The 21,470-nt window shown below is 38.3% G+C and overlaps 1 pseudogene; it reads right to left on the reverse strand.

Annotated features, from left to right (window-relative positions):
- Positions 1-1,108: 1,108 nt before the first annotated feature.
- LOC129898956 (protein RDM16-like) lies at positions 1,109-20,290 on the reverse strand (annotated as a pseudogene).
- Positions 20,291-21,470: the final 1,180 nt, after the last annotated feature.

The raw sequence follows: 21,470 nt of genomic DNA on the forward strand, positions 1-21,470 counted from the left end.
CAATTTTAAAGATCTTACATATATTTTCATCAAAATTTATTTTTAATCTATTTATAAAATAAAAAATGTCCAAGACGAGAACATTTATCTTATGGCTCGTGTATATGAGGGTCTATGGCAATTTTTAGTGGGACTAGAAAATGTCAGTCTCTTCTTTCTAGGTCAAAATGGTGAATTTTGAAGCTTTATTCACAGTAAATTTAGTGATCGAAAGTTCTATAATGTCGGTCGTTCCAACTATTTTTCGTTTTGAATGGATTGTTGTCAATTTTTTCCCGTTTAGATTGAATTTTTTTTATTTTTTTATGTGGTTAACAATCAAATAACTGAACAAAATCAAACCCAAACCGATAACAACCAAACCAATAAACGTATATTATATTTGATTTGGTTTGATTTGGAGAATTTAAAAACCGATTAAGGTGATTTAATTTTTGTTTTGACACCCGCAAACACCCCTACTTCAGCTATACTATCATATGCCACATGAATCACAAATACTAGGTAAATTTCAAAAACTTCCCTTCAAGGATGCCTTTGGTAGTTTGGTAGGTAGAAAACGTTTTTACAATTTTCTAACACTTGGTCAATAAGAATTAAAAAAAAAATTCCTTAAAAATAAATGAAAATTGGCTTCCCTAAGAAAAAAAGGAGGAACAAATTACACAAGCGTTCCACAATGATTTGTGTCCTCTTCACCCTCCAACACACTTCATCTTCATTATTTTCTCAAATATACGTTTCCATTCGTATGATATTCATAAAGTGAAACATTCAAGGAAGAGATGTAGGATAATTTTCAGAAGTACTCTTAAAATAAAACTATAAAATGTCTTTCTCAAGGAGAATGTAAAAGAACTTGAGATAGGTAATAGACAGGAAAGTACTTCGACTCTAGCAATTTATATAATGGCATTTTAGGAATTTAAAGCTACTGTTTGCCAATTGATACAAACAAATGTACCAACAGTTATTACATCTAATAAGTAATATCGAACAAAAGGAAGCAACTCATTGCATCGGAACAAAGAAAAGGACAGACATATATAGAAAACATACAGCTTCAAGCACACTAACACCCTTTATCGACCGCCTGGTAGTCACCAGATGCTGATGGAGTTGTGCACTACATTAGCTCAGCTCGGAAAAAAAGTGGTTGTTACACATTGTTCAAAAAAGAAAGGTGTATCTTGAACTACGAGTAGTTGGAGTACATAATAACAAGTAGAATCTACTCAAAATAGTGGAAGACGCCGATCACGGTTCCACAACCATCCCTGCCTTGGACAGCACAGGTTAAGAGTAGTAAGTGCTCTTTTAAGAACATGAAAGTACAAGTGTCCTTGAAGTATTCGCTTTTCTTCTCCTCTAACATCATTCCACAATAAGAGCACCCCAATTGCAATAGAACAGCATGAGACTAGAAAATCAGGTTTAGCAGAGACAGCAGGACGTTCAAATTAATTAAAATTCGTCATCTTTAAAGTTTACAGCAAGATCCCAGTAATGAGAAACCCCAGCATCAGCAAAAATTTTACGAGCAGCAGCTTCAGTCCTGCAGTCAAAAACAAAAAACCTATGGAAGCTTGATTTAGCAACACTCCCTTGCCAGACCAACACACACTTGTTGAGAGGCTTATCTTCATCTTCACCTTCACCTTCACCTTCATCATCTTCTTTCTTACCAGAAGCTGCCCAATCAATTCTCCTAAGCATAAGTTCCCCATATCGCTTGATTGATTTTTTCCCACCTTCAACAACAACACTAATACCTCCTGAGATCACTGCACATCCAGTCAAACGATTCTCCTGAGCGTTAACATCCACCTTGAAGCGGGTTTGTGGGTGGGAGAGGTCATTAATTTTATATACTGAAACAATAGTCTCTGGAGCGATATTTGAGTCATCAAAAAGTTTCCTCTCTTTCTTCTCTCGACGCTCATCAGGATTAAGCTTACGAGCAATATTCCTGTCCACATGAGCCTGCTCACGCTCAGCAGCAGCACTTCTAATCTCCATTTCAAGCTTTGTAGGATCCTGTGTGGCTTCTGAGCCAAGAACTTTCATTAGATTGCTCATTTTAACTTTCGGCTTTGGTGGTTCTACCAGGCCTTGTCGTATCATTTCTTGTCTTTCTTTCTCTCTGGCCAATCTTCGCTGGGTTCGAAGTTTCTTTTGCTCCTTTTTGGTTAGTTTCAACGGTTGGGAGGAGGTGGAGCTGGTTCAGCAGGAGGCTCAATAGGGCGAGGGTGTTCAACATATATGGTGATCTTTTCAATCTTCAACTGTTCGTTAGTTAAATTACCATCAACTATATCACCATAAGAACCAGATCGTAACAGAGGAGCATCCCTGGAAGGTCAAGACAAGAAAATAAGGGCAAGCACAAAAGAAACAGTAATTTCAAGGAAAAACAGACTGTAACAAGAGCAAAAAAAAAAAAAAAAAAAAACTTAACCTCTAGTCAATATTTCATTAATTTTCAGCTCCAGAAGTTTATAGCAGGTTAAGCATACGTAAAAGATAGAGCAAACCAAAGAAGCTTGCAACATCACAAGTATATTACAATCCACATTACAGGTACTCGTGAAGAGAGTTCTGCAGAAAGATATTGCCAGAGGGAGGGAGGTGGAGTAATTTGATGTGGAGAGGTTGCATAATGCATGTTCTTTCTGTACTCCTTGTCTTGGTGAATCATAGAGAGACAGATCACTGAAGCACATCAGGATCTACCACATACCAAGTTGCTCTCATTTTACAGTTAATATCAAGACCATCAGTTCAAGCTCCCAAGCCACACTGTGGCCCCAACAATGAGAACTCAGGAGACATACAAAAGTGTACTAGAAAGCAAAACGATATTCACATTGAAAAACAGTTAGATCAACTTACCACCACTCAACTTCAGGAATAGGTTCCTTCTGTTTTTCCTTGGCGATAACCCTTTCCGATACCTCAATGAGATTCGGATTTATGTCAGGCTCTGCTTTAGCCTTGGTCAACTGTGCTTGCTTTGCCTTTAGCTCTTTGGCTCTTGCTTCACCAAATTGGCTCTAAAGACAAATGTTGCAACATGATCAAAACAAGTTAGGAAGCGACAAGAACAGAGAAGGGAGTACTTAAGTTAAACAAAAAACAGCAGCAGCAACCATAAAAAAGGACAGAGCCCGGTGCAGGAAGCATGCCGTGCTCACGCAGGACTCGAGGAAGGGTCGCACCCCAACAGCAGCAGCAACCATGACAAGAAAAATTCAGTACCTTTAACTTGATTATTTCTGCATCTCTGGACCATTTGCCTTCCTCCACAAACTGAAATGTCATCCTCTTGGGCCTCAAAATTTTGTTCTTGTCAATGCCCATGCTTGGATCAAAATGGGGATTTTTCTCAGGATCAACCTCAAGTTCAGGTTTGAGAATTTGAAATGCTTCTTGTTTCTTTTTATTGCTGTTCACCTGCACATATGCTCCAGGTTAAACACAGAAATTCAAATAAAATATGAGCAAGGGAAGCCAGAACAAAAATGAGCCATACCTTAAGGGTGCTAGATGGCTTAGGCATATTGACAATATTTCCCTGCTCATTGATTTCCCTGCCTAGGGCATCCAATCGAAGAACAGGGGGCTTTTGCAGGCTTTGGCTGAAGGGTAACCTCTGGTGGCATTTGCCCTGGAAACATGTTAATGAGGGGAGCAAATTCTGTCCTGTCGGAATCCCATCTTAGCAGCAAGCTCTTGTGCACGCTTTACTGCTTCATACTTTTGTGCTGTGAGCCCCACAAGATGAGGCAAACCACTGGGTGGTGGATTTGATGTGCTTAGTGCTGAACCAGGAGTTAGAAATACCCCTGCATCAGAAGATGCAACTGGAGTGGGAAAAATCCCTGCATTAGCTGAAGGTTGAAGGCTCTCCTTGGCTCCCACCTGTGGAAGTCCCTCTCTAGTAAAGTTGGGGCCCTTATTCTTGTTTAGCTACATGATAAAAATGAGCACAGTTACAAAGACTATGATATGTTTATAGCAAAGTGGAAACTGTAATCTTCCGTTTATATCCTTTTGCTCTCCCACCCCCCGAAACCATCCTCGGGCAAAGGAACCACGATGGGGAGCAAAAGAGATCCAACAACCAAAAAGAAAAACAATATGCAAAACAGAAATGGGATAGATATTCATATGTAGCAACTTACTGCAGGTATCTTCTCAAGCTTTTCAGCCAACTCCTTTCGCATTTGTAAAGCTCTCTTTGCTTTTGCTAAAGCATCAGGAGATAAGCTCCCACTCTTGCCAGCACCAGAAGCTGTCCCATCTGTACTAGATTTCCCAGGAATCTGATGAGATCAGTTAATATTAACTCCCTTATTTTCATTTGTGGTAGAAAGCAAAGATACCTTGGTAGCTGGAGAATCACCATGAGCCAAGTAGTTAACAGGCAAAGTCTTTGATGTCACATTGTATGATCCCATTGTCACACCCTGAAAATTAAGGTCAGGGAAAATTCAGCCCAAAAATCCCAGAGAGCACTAAAGTGTCACTCGCAGAGAAAGGACCGTGTATTCATCTCAAGATAAACAAAAAAAATGCACAGCACTTCTCAATCAAAAGGAAAACACACAAAAAACAACAAAGACATGGGCAAGTCAAATAAGCTATCCAAATCTTCCAAGGTTAAGACTCGGTCCCGAGCAGAGCATTGCAATAATTTCATGTGACAATGTGACGGAAGAATTTTATCGACCGAATCTCTTAATCAGAAGTGGACCTTTAGAACACTGATGTTTTTCAGAGCGCAAACCACAAAAAGAGACTGGGCCTGACCAAAATAAACCTTGCACAGACACAATATATATAATCACAATTTAAAAACTAAAAAGTAGATGGCAAAAAATTCATTCATAGGACAAGCAAATCAAAACATAAATGGATCATCATACTACTCTTCTACAAGATTGTCAAAATCAATTAGGGAAGATTTGTAGCAACTTTTTTTCCCTTCTTATGTCCTTAAACAATCAATGCATATCTGATTCTAACTCATGATTTATGCATCTCATATATGTCGTATTTGTGCATATTTGATTGTGTTGTAGTTGTACGTATCTTTGATGTTATTCTATGCTGATTATTTGTCAATATATACCCACTGTACAAGTTGTTTAAAGTGAGTATTTTCAGTCCAACACTCACCACTACCTTGTTGGGGGCGACTGATGATCCTTACAAAGTACATGTTTGTGTACTCATATTGCACTTGCTACACTCTTTAAAGATACTGATCCGTGCTCCAGCAGAGCCCAGGAGTGAAGAGGAGCTGACTAGCGACTGTCTGATGAGCTGGTAGGCATATTTTGCAGCACCTTGGAGTTCCCATCTATCTTGATATCTTTACTATTTTCATTCCGACAATACTTGTATTTTGAGATTGATGTATTGTTAGTCCAGTAGACCCTCATGACTTGTGACACCAGCTCTTAGGGGTAAACACTTTCACACTATTTTTTATTCAAACTTATGTCATTCTGATATTTACTTGTTTTCAAACTTATTCATGTCTTTTGGGTAATTAATAGGAAACCGTAGGCTTTTGGGTTCACTTAACGGGTTGGGTTAGGTGTCATCATGGCTTAGGCAAATTGGCTCATGACAAAGTGTTATCAACGCTCTACGTTACTAGATCTTGCAAGTCATGAGAAGTCTTGTAGATCGGCACAGAGACATTGGTATGCATCTTCGAGAAACAAATTCTCTTCTCTCTTTATCACATGATGCTTGTTTCATCTTAAAATTTGAACTTCTATGTTGTATTCGGTCTTGTCAAAGGCGCGCTTAAGCCCTGAAGAGAGGCTCAAAACGTATTTAGCGCTTCATCTCGCTTTATGTGCACTTCAGTGTGGTCATCAAGGTTCTAAGGCAAACTTTTCCTTGAGCCAATGAGCCTCTTTTGAAGAAGTGACACTAAACAATTGATATTTCACTTTATCATACCTTTTTTTTAATTTCTTTGGTCATATATTTGTCATTCATGTTTATAATTATTGGTCTTGGACTAAACATATAAATTTGTATCTTTTTCTCCCTTTGCACCTTTTTTCATAAAAGCCCACACTTTATTTGCGCTCTGCGCTTAAAGCCCCAATGGACCTTAGAGGTTTTTTGCGCTTTTCACCTTTGATAACACAAGTTGTATTCCCTCACAGATGGTAAGGACACATTCTACAGCGTCAGCGCAACACTGGGGGCAAAAACCAAATGTTGGACTACTACCGAAGGTAGGAGCAAGCCAAGAAGACAGGCTAGTGTACCGACCAAGGCTCGCACTATGGCTCAGTCTAGGACCTGCTCATGATCATGCTAGAGTAATCCATAATCCATCTCTTACATTAATTCTCTACCAAAGGTGATTAGTTCCTTGTTGGTTAATTGTTGTTGCTAGGAGTCAATTGAAGAATAGACTTATCTTGAAGTTCTTGAACTTGATCCGTTCTTGAACTCAAGAATCACTTTCTTGAATTCGTTATATCTTAAGTTTCAGTTTATTTCATTTCTTTACATTTATTTTAGCTTCCGTATGTTTCTTGACTTTTCTTTATATTACTTCATTTTCCAGATCTTCTTGATGGTTGTCTACTCTCCAAAAACATCAGCTTAAATATGCATCTTTAATAGATAAGGGCATGACCCGTTGAAGACCAGCATAGAGTAGAAAAGTTGTCATATATCAGCTACCACTGGGAAATGCAACAAAAGGTGGTTGACAGTTTCATTGTTCTGCTGACAAATGAAGCATCTGTTTATAAGGATGATGCCCTTTCTTCTGAGATTGTCTTGTGTTAAGCATGCCTCATTTGGAGCTGTCCAGGTGAAATAAGAGACTTAAGGGATGCCTAGTCCTCCAAACATGCTTCCAAGGCCAATCTCCCAGAATGGTATTCTGTGTAATCCAGTGATTTTAACCTTCTTTGACAGTGTACATGCCTCCCTTAGAATTCCCCCATTGGATTTTGTCTGGCTGGAGATCATCAATGTTATAACCACTTAGTGCTTCTAGAAATGCGAGGCAATCATTAAATTCCCAGTCCTGAAGGTTTCTTCTGAAGCTTGGGGACCAGCTGTTGTTTTCTGGTATTGAGCAATGTTGGCTTCTCTGGTGCTACCAATCTGGAATAAACCTGGAAAGGATTCTTCCAAAATTGTGTCCCCAAGCCATTTGTATTCCCAAAATCTAACATGTAGTCATTCCCTGGCTTGAAAGAAACTTGCTGAAAAAATTCATTTTGCAAGCTGCTGATATGTTTCCAGCTCCCTACACCATAAGCTTCATTGCTTTCTTTTAAGTACTGTGGCTTTGGACGTCATACTTAGCAATAATGATATCCTTCCAGTGTCCTGTCTCACTTTGGCTATACCTCCATAGCCACTACATTAGCATGCTTTGATTGTGGAGTTTTAGACTTCTGCTACCTAGTCCCCCTTGTGACTTAGGTTGAATTACTCTCTGCCATTTCAACAACGGGAATTTGTGGGTCTGACTATTTCCTTCCATAGGAATCTTCTTCTCAATCAGTCTATCTGCTTTGAAACTGAAACTTGGCATAGGGAAGAGTCACACGAAGTACATAAGGGTACTGTCTAGGACACTATTAATTTGAGTGAGCCTGACTGCCATAGAGAGAGATTGCATCTGCCATGTTGCTAGTCTTCCATTCCAAATATCAACAGATTTGAATTTGGCACCTAGGGGTAATCCCAGGTAGGTGGAGTTTTGCAGCTTAGGATTTCTGCCAGCTCTTCTAGATTGGAAACATCATTCATAGGGGAGATGGTGCTTTTGTTCATGTTGATGTGTAATCCAGAGATGGTTTCAAAGACCAAAAGAGTAAGATTGAGATTGGACACTTGTTGTCTGCTCCACAAAATATCAAGGTGTCATCTGTGCATACAAAAGATGGGAAACGCTAATTGCAGTTGTTGGTTCCTACCTATTTGGAACCCCATGAATTCATTGTAGTTCCTTTGCCTTATCCAACAACTGAGTGAAACCCTCCATGGCTAGTATAAAAAGGAATAAGGAGAAGGGATCTCTTTGTCTAAGACCCTTTTGTGGGGAGAAGAATCTCACTGAGCTTCTGTTTATCAGGACAGTATTTCGCTGTTATATGCAAAAGTAAATTCACCTTATCTACCTATCTCCAAATCCCATCTTCTTTAGGAGATTGACTAAGTAAGCACAATTTAATTGATCAAAAGCCTTTTCAATATCCAATTAGCAAAAAATTCCACTGTCCTCACATTTGATTTTACAGTCTAGCACCTCATTTGCAATCAAGGAAGCATCTGTCTGTGTTTCATGAAAGTACTCTGTTGGCCTGAAATTAGTTTCTCAACCAGCTTTGTCAATCTTTTTCAGATAGAATTTATGCCACAAGCTTGTAAACACTCCCTATCAAGCTTATGGGCCTGAAATCCCTGAGTTCTATTGCCCCCTTTTTCCTTGGGATGAATGCAAATGTGGAATTGCAAGATCTTAGCAACGGACAATTTTGATGAAAGTAGTTAAGAACTTCCAACAAATCTGCCTTTAGAAAGTCCCAACATTTCTGGAAAAAAGCCATGGTGAATCCATGTGGCCCTGGTGCTTTGTCAGGGGCACATGATTTAAGTGTTGCAAAGATAAGTGCGCGGACTCTTCACTTTCGATGCCGCACCCGTGTCGGATTCTTCAAAAATACACTACTTCTGGTGAATCCGACACGCACCCCTTGACATTTTTGAAGAGTCCGACCAACATAGCTGCGTAGATCTCTAGTTCAGTGAAAGGTACTTCTAGCTCCACTTTTTCCACTGTATTGAGTGTCGCCAGCCCTTCCAAATCTGATGAGGGTCTCTAAAGCTCTGTCTCTTTGTAGAGATCCACATAGAAAGCCAACATACCATCCCTGATCCTCCCTTTTTCCTCAAGTACGTCTCTAATTTGTCAATGCAGTCGTTTCTCTGTGGGTGTTGGCCATCCTCTGGAAGAATTGTGTTCTTGTCTCCTTTCGACTTCAAGCATCTGGAATTTCGTCTCCAGGATATTTCTTCTGCAATTGCAATTTTCTTTAACTCCAATCTCAAGTCTAGTGTCAAAACATTTTCATCTGGGGTATGAGCTTTGTGTTCAGCAATCTGCTCTAGCCTCTCCAACTCTACTAGAGCCTTGGATCTTCTCGTATCTGTTTTTCCATAAACTTCCTAGTTCCATCTTGTGATATCATTCTTAAGACTTCTTAGCTTCTTAGATAGGATAAAATCTGGAGTGTCCATTACTGTATAAGAATCCCATCAATCTTTTACCAACTCTACAAAACCATCCGTTTTAACCACATACTTTCAAATTTGAAATAAGAAGGTGTGGCCTCCTAGTCCCCACTTTCCAGAACAATAGGCTTGTTCTATGAGAACACTCCAGGTAGAGCATATTGTTTTATGGAATTGAACATCTCACTCCATTCTGGTGAAAACAAAAACCTGTCAATTCTTGAGGCTTGGAGAAATTCCTCCCCTCTTGACCAGGTGTATTGTGTCCCTTGAAGTGGAGGGTCAATAAGATCTAACTCCAGAATGGTGTTGGAGATTTCCATCATTGCACAGGATCTCCTATTGCAGTTTAGTCTCTCACTTCCAAACCTGCAGACATTGAGAACACCCCCAATTACCCAAATATCAGACCCCATATCAGACCACAATCCCCTTATGCCTGCAAGTTCATGCCACAACACAGTTCTTTCATGGTTAGTATGAGGGTCATATACCCCAGAGAGAACCCATTTGAAATCATCTGTTAAACTTTCAAATCTACAGGAAAGAGAAAATCCCAGCTTCAAAATCATCACTTTTCCAGGGTCTTTTGTCCCACATAATTAGAATCCCCCCTTGGGTGCCAAGTGCTTTGAGTTCTTCCCAGTCAATTCACCTATTCCCCCATTTTTGAAAAAGAGATTCCAAAGTGCTTCTCTTATCTTTGTTGTGGAGACCCTGCACTTCAAGCCAATAAGCTTTACTCTCATCTTGAGTGAGCTTTTTCAGACCTGTCCCTTTCCTTCTTCCCACTGCTATCTTAGAGTCCCCAGTTCAATCTTCTAAGTTCAGTGATTGCTTTATTCTTCCCTTTTTTTGAATCCCGTCCTTTTTTCATGTTCTTGAGATTGGTTTCTCCTCCTCTCTTTCATTCACATAATTATGTCCAGAAATTTCATGTTTGAACCCAAGAACATTCATCCCCAAAGCCTTACAAGCTTTCATCATAGTAATCTTTGTCGACTTGGAGGTTTCCACCATTGATGGGGTATCCACTGGTTGCATGCATAAATCTTCACTGTCATACCATGGTGGTGGAAGATAAATGTTGAGAGAAAGAGAAGAAGCACCTGAGTTTGATTCATTGAGGATTGGAAATCCTGTGAATTGGGAAAATTTCGTGTTGCATGAAGAATTGGAGAGCTTACTAAGCTTGGCTTCATCATCAACATCATGCTTCGATTGGGTTTTTTCTGTTCAAACCAAAGCATTGCAATTGAGGGATTGAATTTCCACACAGAGGGGGTCGAAGAAAACCGTTTCGCGCATCGAGGAAGCTTGAGGATACAAGGGTCAAATTTAGAATTGGTAGCTTTCCTGGACTTTGCCTTGTTGGGTTTAAGTGTTGTTTGCCCTTGCTTGGGCCTTTGGAGTAATACCATTATTAAGGCCCAAAATCTTCTTCCCTTTGAATTTGCCCTTTTGTTTTTATTTTCTAAGTTGCTCAAATGCACTACTTTTGGAGGATCCGACACGCACCTATCGAATTTCTGAAGAGTCCGAGAAATATAATTTATTTTCACTTAAAAGACCCTGCCCGTTAAAAGAAGTCTTTGCTTTGTTTGAACCTCTAGCAAGTGTGTCACCTGCTCCGCACGTGCCCTACTTGTGGATACGATATCCTCGTATCTTGTGGGATACAAAGCTTCTGGTGCTGTCGCTTTCTTTGCCATTGCTGACTCAAAGAGTTGTCCAGTGGGTAAAGGTTATGTCCGGTTCTCCAGCACAATCGAGAATTCAAAAATCCAACCTTTGAATTCGAAATTCAAACTTGCCAGAATCCTCCTTCCCAGAGTTCCTAATATAGATCCGAGCCTAATAGAGATGGGTTTCATTTTTTGTGTCCTTGTCAACTACAATAAAACATCCATCTTTATCCCCTATTTCTTGAAAATATCTAAAGTCCACTTATTCAGAGGAACTATGAATACCTTGACCCATGTATTTCCAGCCTGCTTTCAATTGGAGTGGCGTTGGTGTCCATTGACCACCAAGTAGAGAGAGATATCTGCAGCTCCAAAACCAAACCCATGCTTTGATTCTTCTCTCAACCTCTTGTCTGGAATGGAACTCAAAAAGAAAACAATGGTGATCTATTGGAGTTACATTAAGACCAGCGATGACTCTCCATCCGAAAATAAACCATTTTTGAATTGTATTTGAGTTGGGGCTAAGGTGGAAAGAATTGTTGAAAGTACCAACTAAACACCTGGAGAGTGGGTGTGAATCAACCTCCATTTTTGTTCGCGCTGTCTGAGGGATGTCCGGCTAGCTTTCAGGGGTCGTTTCGTTACTGTATAAGATACATCTTATTCATGTATAAAAAGTTGTATTAGTTTTACTATGTTTGGTTGGTTTTTTTGTAATCCTACAAAATTAATACCTACATAACTTATGAGGGAATCTATGTATAAGTTATACGGGGTAGAAGGTGGAATAAGTTATGTGGGTAGTTATACATGTATTAAAATAATAAATTACACATTTACCCCAATTGATTTATTTTAAAATCTTTTTTATTGAGAATTTTACATAACAATTATATTTTCCTAACTATTTTGTTTCTTATTTCTTTTCATATACGAACATATTTCTATTTCTTTCCATTTGAAATTCAAATGTAAATATTTTATTAATATTACAAATTGGATTGTATATATTTTGACGGCGCATATGCTAATCATATATTAGCACTATATATTATTAAATATATTCCACATATTTAATTAGCAGGTATTATAATTTGTTTAGGACGTGAATTTATACATAATTTATATATTTGGTATACTAAAAAGGTATAAACAATATATGCAACATATTGATAGAATATTTACATTATATAAAATAGGATATTTGAAATATATTAATAGTATTTTATTTTTATAAGCTATAACTAAACCTTGCATTACTAATACCTCCATAATTAAACTTTGCATTACTAATACATGCATAACTAATACATTCATAACTAATACATGCATAACTAATACATGTATTACTAATACTTGCATAACTCTAACCAACAACCAAATGACCCCTCAATGTTTGTTGTCATATAGTAAGATTTCAGCAAAGGGGTGGAGGGTGCATTGGCTCGTGTGTGTTTATCTTCCCTAGAAAATGGATAATCTTCTCATCTACATTTGTCCATCCATTGTTGTGACTTATCTCTGGGTGATCACAGATGCTTTGGACATACCTGCCACACTTCTACTCTTACGAATCTGCCATGTATATTGTAATTCTGATAAACCCTATAGAGATGTTTCTTTGTTCTCCCCCACCTTCTATAGAGATCCCCTGAACTTTTCAATGCTTGTATGAGAGCATCACATACCCATTTGAGATTTTGATAATCACTGTTGATTTTGCTTGTAAATCTTCTGCCTCTCTCTATCAAAGAGTACCATCGTAATTGCTTATCCACGAGATTTTTAAGTTCGCACGCCTTGTCTCCTGAAATGAAAAAGACTTTTTCTCCCATAGAAAGGTTTAGACAGCTATCACAGAAGTAATTGCTTAGGAGGGTGGGAAAGAATAGGAGGTGTTTCTAGCTGAAGGACACTAGCGGACAGAGCATTTCAGGACCTTTTCGTAATACACACCATCTTTATTCTTCACTAAGAGTGCATAGACTACAACTATGGCCAAGAAGCATAAAGTTTCTTGATTTTTCTTTTACAAGTTTTTAGATCCTTACATGATTCTTATCCACTAGTATCAGAGTGCTAACTTCTATGTTATCAAGATTCAATTGATCCACCTATTGCTCCAGACGTGCATCAAGCACCTGAGAGCTTTATTGCTACGCCCATACTTCAGGACGTTTTGACCGTATCTTGAGGTTGTTGGAAAGTTCTATTGGGACGTCACCTATAGCTCCAATGGTTCACAAATTCAGGGTTGTATAAGAGCACAGACTCCAGCCACACATACTCTGATTTAGCAAGATGCACCTATGTTTCCGACTCTTGTATCGTCTTATATGGCACCACCACTTGGCACCTGGCATTGAACAGCAGCCTATTACAGTACCTCCATCCGTGATAGGGGCTCCTACAATTGTGGATGATCATGATAGAATGTACAGTTTCCAAAATTGCATCATCTTTCCTTCAAGGTGAAGGGACAATGAGCTATATTCAAGATTTCTTAGATCGCAGTGTAAAGATATTGTCTATTTGGGGCCTACTTGAGAGCCATGGGTTTGAGTTCAGTACTTGCCAATTCATTAGGAATGCAGCATTATGGTGAAGATCATACAAGAGGATGAGATCAGCTTGAGTTACCTCCTCAATTGGGCTCAGTTCGAGTAAATATTCTTAGAGATTTATTTCTGTTGGAAGGGGATGATCTACACAGGTGGTTCAAGCAGTTTTGTCAGGGTTCCATAACTATGAATGAGTATGAGATGAGGTTCACAAAATTGTCTTATTATGCTACCATTTTGCTACCAGTAGAGGAGAAGGTGAAGAGGTTCACCAACGACCTCGAGTAAAGCTATAGAGTGAACCTAGAATGAGAGGTAGAGTTTGGCACTCCCTTCATACAGGTTGTTGATATCGCCACTTGCCAGACGGTTTGAAAATGTTCATAAGTAGGAGAGAGAGGAACTCGAGGACAAGAGGCCCTACAGCTTTAGTGGTTTCATTGGTTGAGAGGTTATGTTGATAGAGGCCCCTGGGCTAGTGCATTCAGCTTTGTAGATGTCTCACAGCGCACCACCGAGATAGGTTGCATAATGCTTCTATGGGTTATCAAGGCAGCCTCATCAGTCACATCAAGCGGTACTCCTAAGCTTACTTCTTTTATGAGTGTGGGTAGTTGGGGTATATTCAGAGGTTTTGTCCCAGACTCCAAATAGGTGTTCCACAAGCAGTTGTTCCTATTACAACTCAGCCTCCAACTAGTTTTGCGACACCACAGCCAGCTCGGGGTGCTCCACAACCTACTAGAGGCGATTCTCAAGCAGTTAGGGGATGCGGTAGAGGTAGAGTTCAAACTAAGGCGGTCAAGCCCGTCATAAGCATTTCCTAGCTGACCTGAACTATGTGGCATCAAACGCAATCCTCACAGGTATTATTTCAGTTTGTCATTGAAACGCTCTTATGCTATTTGATTTAAGTTCAACTTATTCATGTGTCATTGTATTTTGCATTTGGTTTAAGTATGTCGTGTGAGTTACTTGATATTCTTGTTTATGTGCCCACACCTATTGGCCATGCTATTATAGTAGATAGAGCTTATCAGTCTTGTTTGGTTTCTATTCATCGTTGTGATACGATGATTGATCTTTTATTATTGGATACAGTTGATTTTGAGGTGATAATCTATATGGATCGGTTGTATTCTAGCAATGTGACTTTGGACACGTGTCAAGATTGTGGCTTTGGCTATTCTAGGTGTAGTGTGGTTTGGAGTGAAGTATGTAAATCACCCTCGAACAAGGTAAATTTGTTCATGAAGGCACATCTTATGGTGGGTAAAGGTTGTCTAGTCCATTATATTCAGGACATCAGTTTAGTCCACTACTATTGACACAATACATTGCGTTAGGAAATTCTTTGATGTATTCCATACAAATTTGTCGAGCATTTCACCTGATCGTGATATCAACTTTGGTATTGATTTAGTACCGGGCACACAAACAATTCTATTATGCCTTATAGGAGGTTGTGTGCTAAATTGAAGGAGTTTAAAGAATAATTGCAAAATTTGTTAAGCAAAGAGTTTATTATACAAGTGACTCGCCCTATGGTGGTCTTGTGAAGAATGGCACAATGAGCATGTGTATTGATTATAGAAAGTTTTTTTTTTGATAAAATATTGATTATAGAAAGTTGAACAAGATCACTAATACCATAAGGAATAAATATCCTTTGCCTAGCATTGTTGATCTATTTGATCAATTACATAGTTCTCAAATATCGATTAAAGATCAGGATATCACAAGTTGAAGACTAGGGCTTCAGATATTCCTAAGACAACTTTCAACACTCGTCATGACATTGGTTTTGACAAAACACATTGTAGTCTTTATGGATTTGATGACATTGGATACCCTCGTCATTGTGTACATTGATGAGATTCTCATGTACTCTCGTAGTAGGGGAGAACACGCACACCTGCAGATTGTGCTTCAAATTCTCAAGTATTTGGGAGCTTTATGCCAAGTTTTAAGAATAGAGTTTTAGCTGATTTAAGTATCCTTCTTGGGTTACGTGATGCCTAGAGAGGACATTAAAGTTGATCCTGAGAAGAATGAGGTGGTTTATAGATGACCTAGACCTACTATGCCTAATGAGATTCTATGTTTCTTAACCTGGCAATTTACTACAAGTGGTTCATAGAAGGATTTCCTCCCTAGCAGCTCCTTTGACCTATTTGACACAAAAGGGTGTATTGTCCAGATGGTCGAATGGTATGAGAAGATTTTTCAAAATCTAAAGGTCATATTGACCACAATGTCAATTTTGATTTTGCCAACAAAATCTGAGGAATTTACTTTGTACTATAGTTCTCTATTCATTAGGCTTGGGAAAGTGATTGCATGTGCGTTGAGATAGCTAAAGGTGCACCAAAAGAACTATCTCACTCGTGATTTGGATTTAGAGGCGGTGGTATTTGCATAAAGATTTGGAGATATTACTTGTGCAGTGTACAATGTGAGGTATACACGAATCTTTGCATCCTACAATACATAGCAGGACTTCAATTGAGGCAGTGCAGGTGGCTTAAGTTTCTTAAGGATTATGACATTACTATCCTCCATCATTTGGGCAAAGCTAATGTAGTGGTGGATGTCCTGAGCTGAAAGTCAGCTCGTATGGGTAGCTTGGCACTTTTATCTGTTGAAGATCGTCCTTTAGCGAAAGATATTCAAGACTTTGCTAGCAGATTTGTCATATTTGATATTTCTGATCTAGCAAGATTCTTGCTGGTGTCATTGCCAGTCATCTATGATTGAGTGGGTAAAAGCTCATCAATACGAGGGTTGTCATTGGCTTGAACTTAGAGACATGATATAGCAAGGGGTGCTTCTAAGGCAATTATTAATGGGATGGGGTTATATGGCTTCAAGGCTCGATCTGTATGCCTAATGTTATTGATATGAGGCAAGTGATACTTGAAGACACTCACAGTTTCTCATATTCAATTCATCCTGGGTTACAAAGATCTATATTAACTTGAAACAACACTATTAGTGGCGTTGGATTAAGGACATTGTTAGCCGTATTTTACGGTGTTTGAATTGCCAACAGGTCAAATATGAGCACAAAAATCGATTGATTTGACAAAGAAGATGGAATACTTGAGTGGAAGTGGTTAAGTATTACTACCGACAAAGAAGAAGAAAGAAGGAAACAAATCTGGCGAATTTCAAACCACAGGTAGGTCTCCCAGATGAAGACAACTGAGGATAAAAATTTGAACCCTAGGTTGAACGTTAAATCAATAGAGATTATGAACAAATGATGGAATCATTGAATTGGAGCCTATATCTATAAAATGCCAAAGAATGCTCTTCAACCTTTTTCTTAAAAAGCAAGTTCCAACTATATTTTTTCTTCCAATCAAGTCCCTCTTTTTTGAAGCAAAAATGAAGCAAACACTTTCACATCGCTCACTTCAGACCATGAAACGATCGCTTCATTGATGTCACGATGCTTCACAGTCTCGAAGCGCAATATGTTTGCTTATGTTCATAAAGCTCGCTTCTTAGAACATTATCTTTGCGTGCTCAAGTCATGAAAACAACTTATATCTATAAAATGCCAAAGAATGCTCTTCAACCTTTTTCTTAAAAAACAAGTTCCAACTTTATTTTTTCTTCCAATCAAGTCCCTCTTTTTTGAAGCAAAAATGAAGCAAACACGACCATGAAATGATCGCTTCATTGATGTCGCGGCGCTTCACAGCCTCGAAGCGCAATATGCTTGCTTATGTTCATAAAGCTCGCTTCTTAGAACATTATCTCTACGTGTTCAAGTCATGGAAACAACTTATTATGAAAATTCAAGGTAAGACTACTTACAAGACCAAATATAATTTGACCCCCAAGAACCCATAAATATACATAGGGAGTTAAATGCTCTAGGTAGTCCTCTTTTTATCCTCTGGAACAGGAACAAACATCGAAAAAACAAGGGGCATACATGTCATATTTTACTAGCAATTACTTGAAATACATTGATTAAGCAATAGGGGAAATGGGGAATAAAGAGTGGGTTAGAAAGAGCTCCTTTGCACTCAAGGACCAATCTGCGTCAAACTAATCGAAAACTTTACACACCTTTGTTATCTTTGGGAAGCGGACGCCATAAAATTGTCTACCTGAGACTTTGTTTTCACACTTCAACTCTCCTTTTTTATTTCTATTTTCAATATAGATAACTATTCTTTTATCAGAATATTAAACGTGTCTAGAACACTATTACTCCAATAAAGTCACACCTAGTGGCAGCAAATGGGTGGGTTGTGTTGAATTTGGTCAAATTGATAATGGGTTTGAGAAAAAAGATCAAAACGCAACCCGCTCATATTTCATGCAGGTGAAAAACAAGTTTACCGCTTAATAGGCCGATTGAAAATGGGTTAACCCATATTTTTTATGACAAGAAAAAATCGCAGCCGCTACCCTTTGGGTGCACACAGGATAAAACCTTTGCTCCAATACAATAGCTCGGATTGAAAATGGGTTTGAACATAACGCAACCCACTCATATTTCATGCGGGTGAAAAACGAGTTGACTACTTAATAGGACGATTGAAAATGGGTTAACCCATATTTTTTTATGACAAGGGTAACACGCAGCCGCTACCCTTTGGGTGCGCACCGGGTAAAACCACACTCCTATGCAATAGCTCATAAACCACACACAAGAGGTAACCCACACTACGCAAGCCCGGTGAGACAAGCTCTACCCAGAAGGCAAATCTCTTGCTTTCGTTGGCAAGGTTAACCCATATTATATAGGTGTTATGGGAAAATAAGTTGATTTAGAAATTTTCACCATAAATGATTATAAAATCTTCCAAGAAAATTAGAACATGAAAAATGAATACAAACAACAAATATACCCAATGTATTCCTGCAAGTGGGGTCTGGAGAGGATAGTGTGTACACAGCCTTACTCCTACCTTGCGAAGGTTAAGAGGTACTTTCTGATAAACCCTCGGGGACATGAAAAATAAATAGATAAAATAAAATATTGGATCAAGTTTATGTTATCTTTCTTTCTATAAGTTTTTTTTGTATTTTTCTGCATGTATTTAAGACCCACGCGAAATGGATTCATTGTCAATTTCAAATTACTAAAGAGAATCTATGGGGGATTTCTTCTAATTTTCTTTTAAATAATCAAATTAGTTTAATATTGCTTGTTTCCCATTCAATGACCTGATAACGTGAGTCTCATTCTTTATCATTTTACTTGATATGATTTCTTTTATCATTCACAAATTAATAGTATTTTGTTTTATCTACATCTCTGGACTGCAAACTCTAGCAAAAGCTGAACATCTTCACCGCCAGAGATCCTTAACCCAACAATTTAAAGCGAAATTCTTTTTTTTCTTAAACCGCATCTGACCCATTCTCGACCCATTCTATCACGGGTTGGAAATGGGTTCACCCATATTAACCCATAATTTAAATGGGCGGGTTGATTACGGGCAGTCGAGTTAGACAAATTTGGTTAAAATTGCCACAACTCGATGCACCATAAATAGTGTATAAGAAACATATCATGCAAGAACACATGATAACAATATTTTCAGAAAACAGGTCAGAATAAGGCATCATGGGGATTGAAAAATAGATAGTATAGAAAGTCAATATATGAGGGTAGTCTTGCTCTTGAGGTCTGCACTTGAAGTTTAAAAAGTTGTCTAATTTCAATCATGCCCCAAAGCTATCCATCAAATGTCGAGAATAAAAGATAGTAGCTCTCAACACCGAGAACATCATTGTGCGAAGGCGTAACATAAGTAATATTTAAACTATACAAACAACCCATACAACATCATGAAAAGAAATATAGTCATCTAATAAGCAAGACTTGCATAAAATACATAAAACAAGCCAGCATCCAAGAGATCAATTAAGTTGGACTGTCAACCATGGTTTGAATGTCTACGGTGAAAAGGTTAGGCAATATTTTTTTCTCATCTGTTTGAGCCCTAGTGGACATATTAGGGAACACAATTACTGGAGCAAATACCATGTGGAGTAGCTGAGGTGAACACCACAGTTGGTATAAATATATATGGGAGCAAGAAATAAGCAAAATAACTCAAAAATGATGAACAATATGCATTAGGTAACACACCTTAGCAATGGAACCAACAGCCTCATCCTGGACATTATCAGTTGGCTCCTCCTTTGGCTCTTTCTTGGAAGTTGTAATTTCAAATCCACCTCTCCTCCTTTCTTCATCAACTTCCACATCCTCCTCCTTTGCTTTATCCTCAAACCTCCTCCTCTCTCCTCTCTCCTCTCTCCTCTCTCCTCATCCTTATCCCTCCAATCTCCATCATCAACTCTCTGTTTATCCCTACCATTCTCATCCTCAGTCCTCCTCTTCTCCTTCTTGTTGTCAGAAACTCTAGCTCTCTTGTCATCCGCATTGCTTCTATCCACACTTTCTGCTCGGTCTTTCCTCTTATGCGAATGCTTTTTCTCCACGGATTCCTTCTATCTATCATGATAATGAGCTCTTTCTCGGCTTCCCTCTCTCTCAGATCGGTGGTGGCCGTCTTCGGATCGATGCTTCGAACGATGGTGATGATGGCGATGATCATGTTCATAGTGCTTATCCTTGGAGCTACGGTGTTTGTCTCTGTAATCCCTACTTGATTTGTCTTTCTCAGAAGCTCTATGAAAGCCTCTTATTTTGTTCCTATTTTTACTTTCTAGTTCGCTCGCAGAAGAGAGACAGACAGTAAGAGATCTTGGATATGATTAGGGCACAAACGTACAGTTTATCTTTCTCGACAGATGATCCAGCGGGTCGGGTTTTAAGAACCACTTCACATAACATTCCTTTTCTTTTCTTTTAATAAAAAAAAGTAAGTGCTCTTATGGGACTCTTCCTTTTAATCCATTTAAGTCTTCTATTTAATTAAAAGGGTTTCAAGTTTTTTTTTTTTAGTGAAATATCCATTTTTAGATTAGGTAAAAAAAATTAATTTAGTTGTGATTCAGAATTTAATTATTATGTCAGATTAGTACTCATCCTTTATGAACTACAAATTGGTCCAAAATCAACAATAAAAAATAAAAATAAGAAAAACCCTCCAAAATTTCTTTCAACATCTTTTTTTCTTCTTTCTTCTATTGTTCTTCTTCCACTCTCAATCTACCCTCTGTGCATATGATTGTGTGTTATTGAGGTCCTAAAACTCTTCTATTTTTAGTGAAGTTGGTTTCAACAAGCTATATTTGGAGAAAGATGGTGTTAAAATTTTAAATAAATAGTCAAGCTTAATTTAAATCCGATTAAAGATTATTTTGGAGTAGCATTAGTCTGGGCTTCTATTAAAAGATAGTATAAAGACCTCAGTTTGAAGGTACACAAATGGATTTTATATATTTGTAGAGTTACTATGTCGATGGAATCTGGTCTGTAATAGACCGATTAACCATCGATCTGACCGATTATATATCAGTCCTCTATGTTATTCAATAGCTGACCGATCATAGTAATTAGTCCGACAGATTCATTATAGATTTTTTTGTTTTTTATTTTCATGTTTGCAATAATATTTCATTTTACTAGTTTCTAATAACGTTACATTATTTATTGTATGTAGGTACAAAATCATGACAAGAGTTGTCTTACTTGTTGATTATTTTGGAAAGTGGGTAGATGACAAGAAATCGTGGAGATGGAATTCTCAAAATGATACAGTTCGAACAATGCTTGTGAGCAGTGATGTTACCTTTGACAAATTCATGGAAACTATCATTAGAAGAGGTGAATTGAGTTGCGGACATGATCGTGTTTGTGTCAAGTATATGACTAATGCAGGTGCTTTTTCGAGGGACAAATATCCGATATCAACAGTTGGTGAAGGTTTTGAAAAGCGAAACAAATGTTCTTTTAGCAACAAGTCGGCCACAAGAAGACTACTTGTCC

Source organism: Solanum dulcamara, chromosome 8 (genome assembly GCF_947179165.1).
Source record: "Solanum dulcamara chromosome 8, daSolDulc1.2, whole genome shotgun sequence".
NCBI classification, from domain to species: domain Eukaryota; kingdom Viridiplantae; phylum Streptophyta; class Magnoliopsida; order Solanales; family Solanaceae; genus Solanum; species Solanum dulcamara.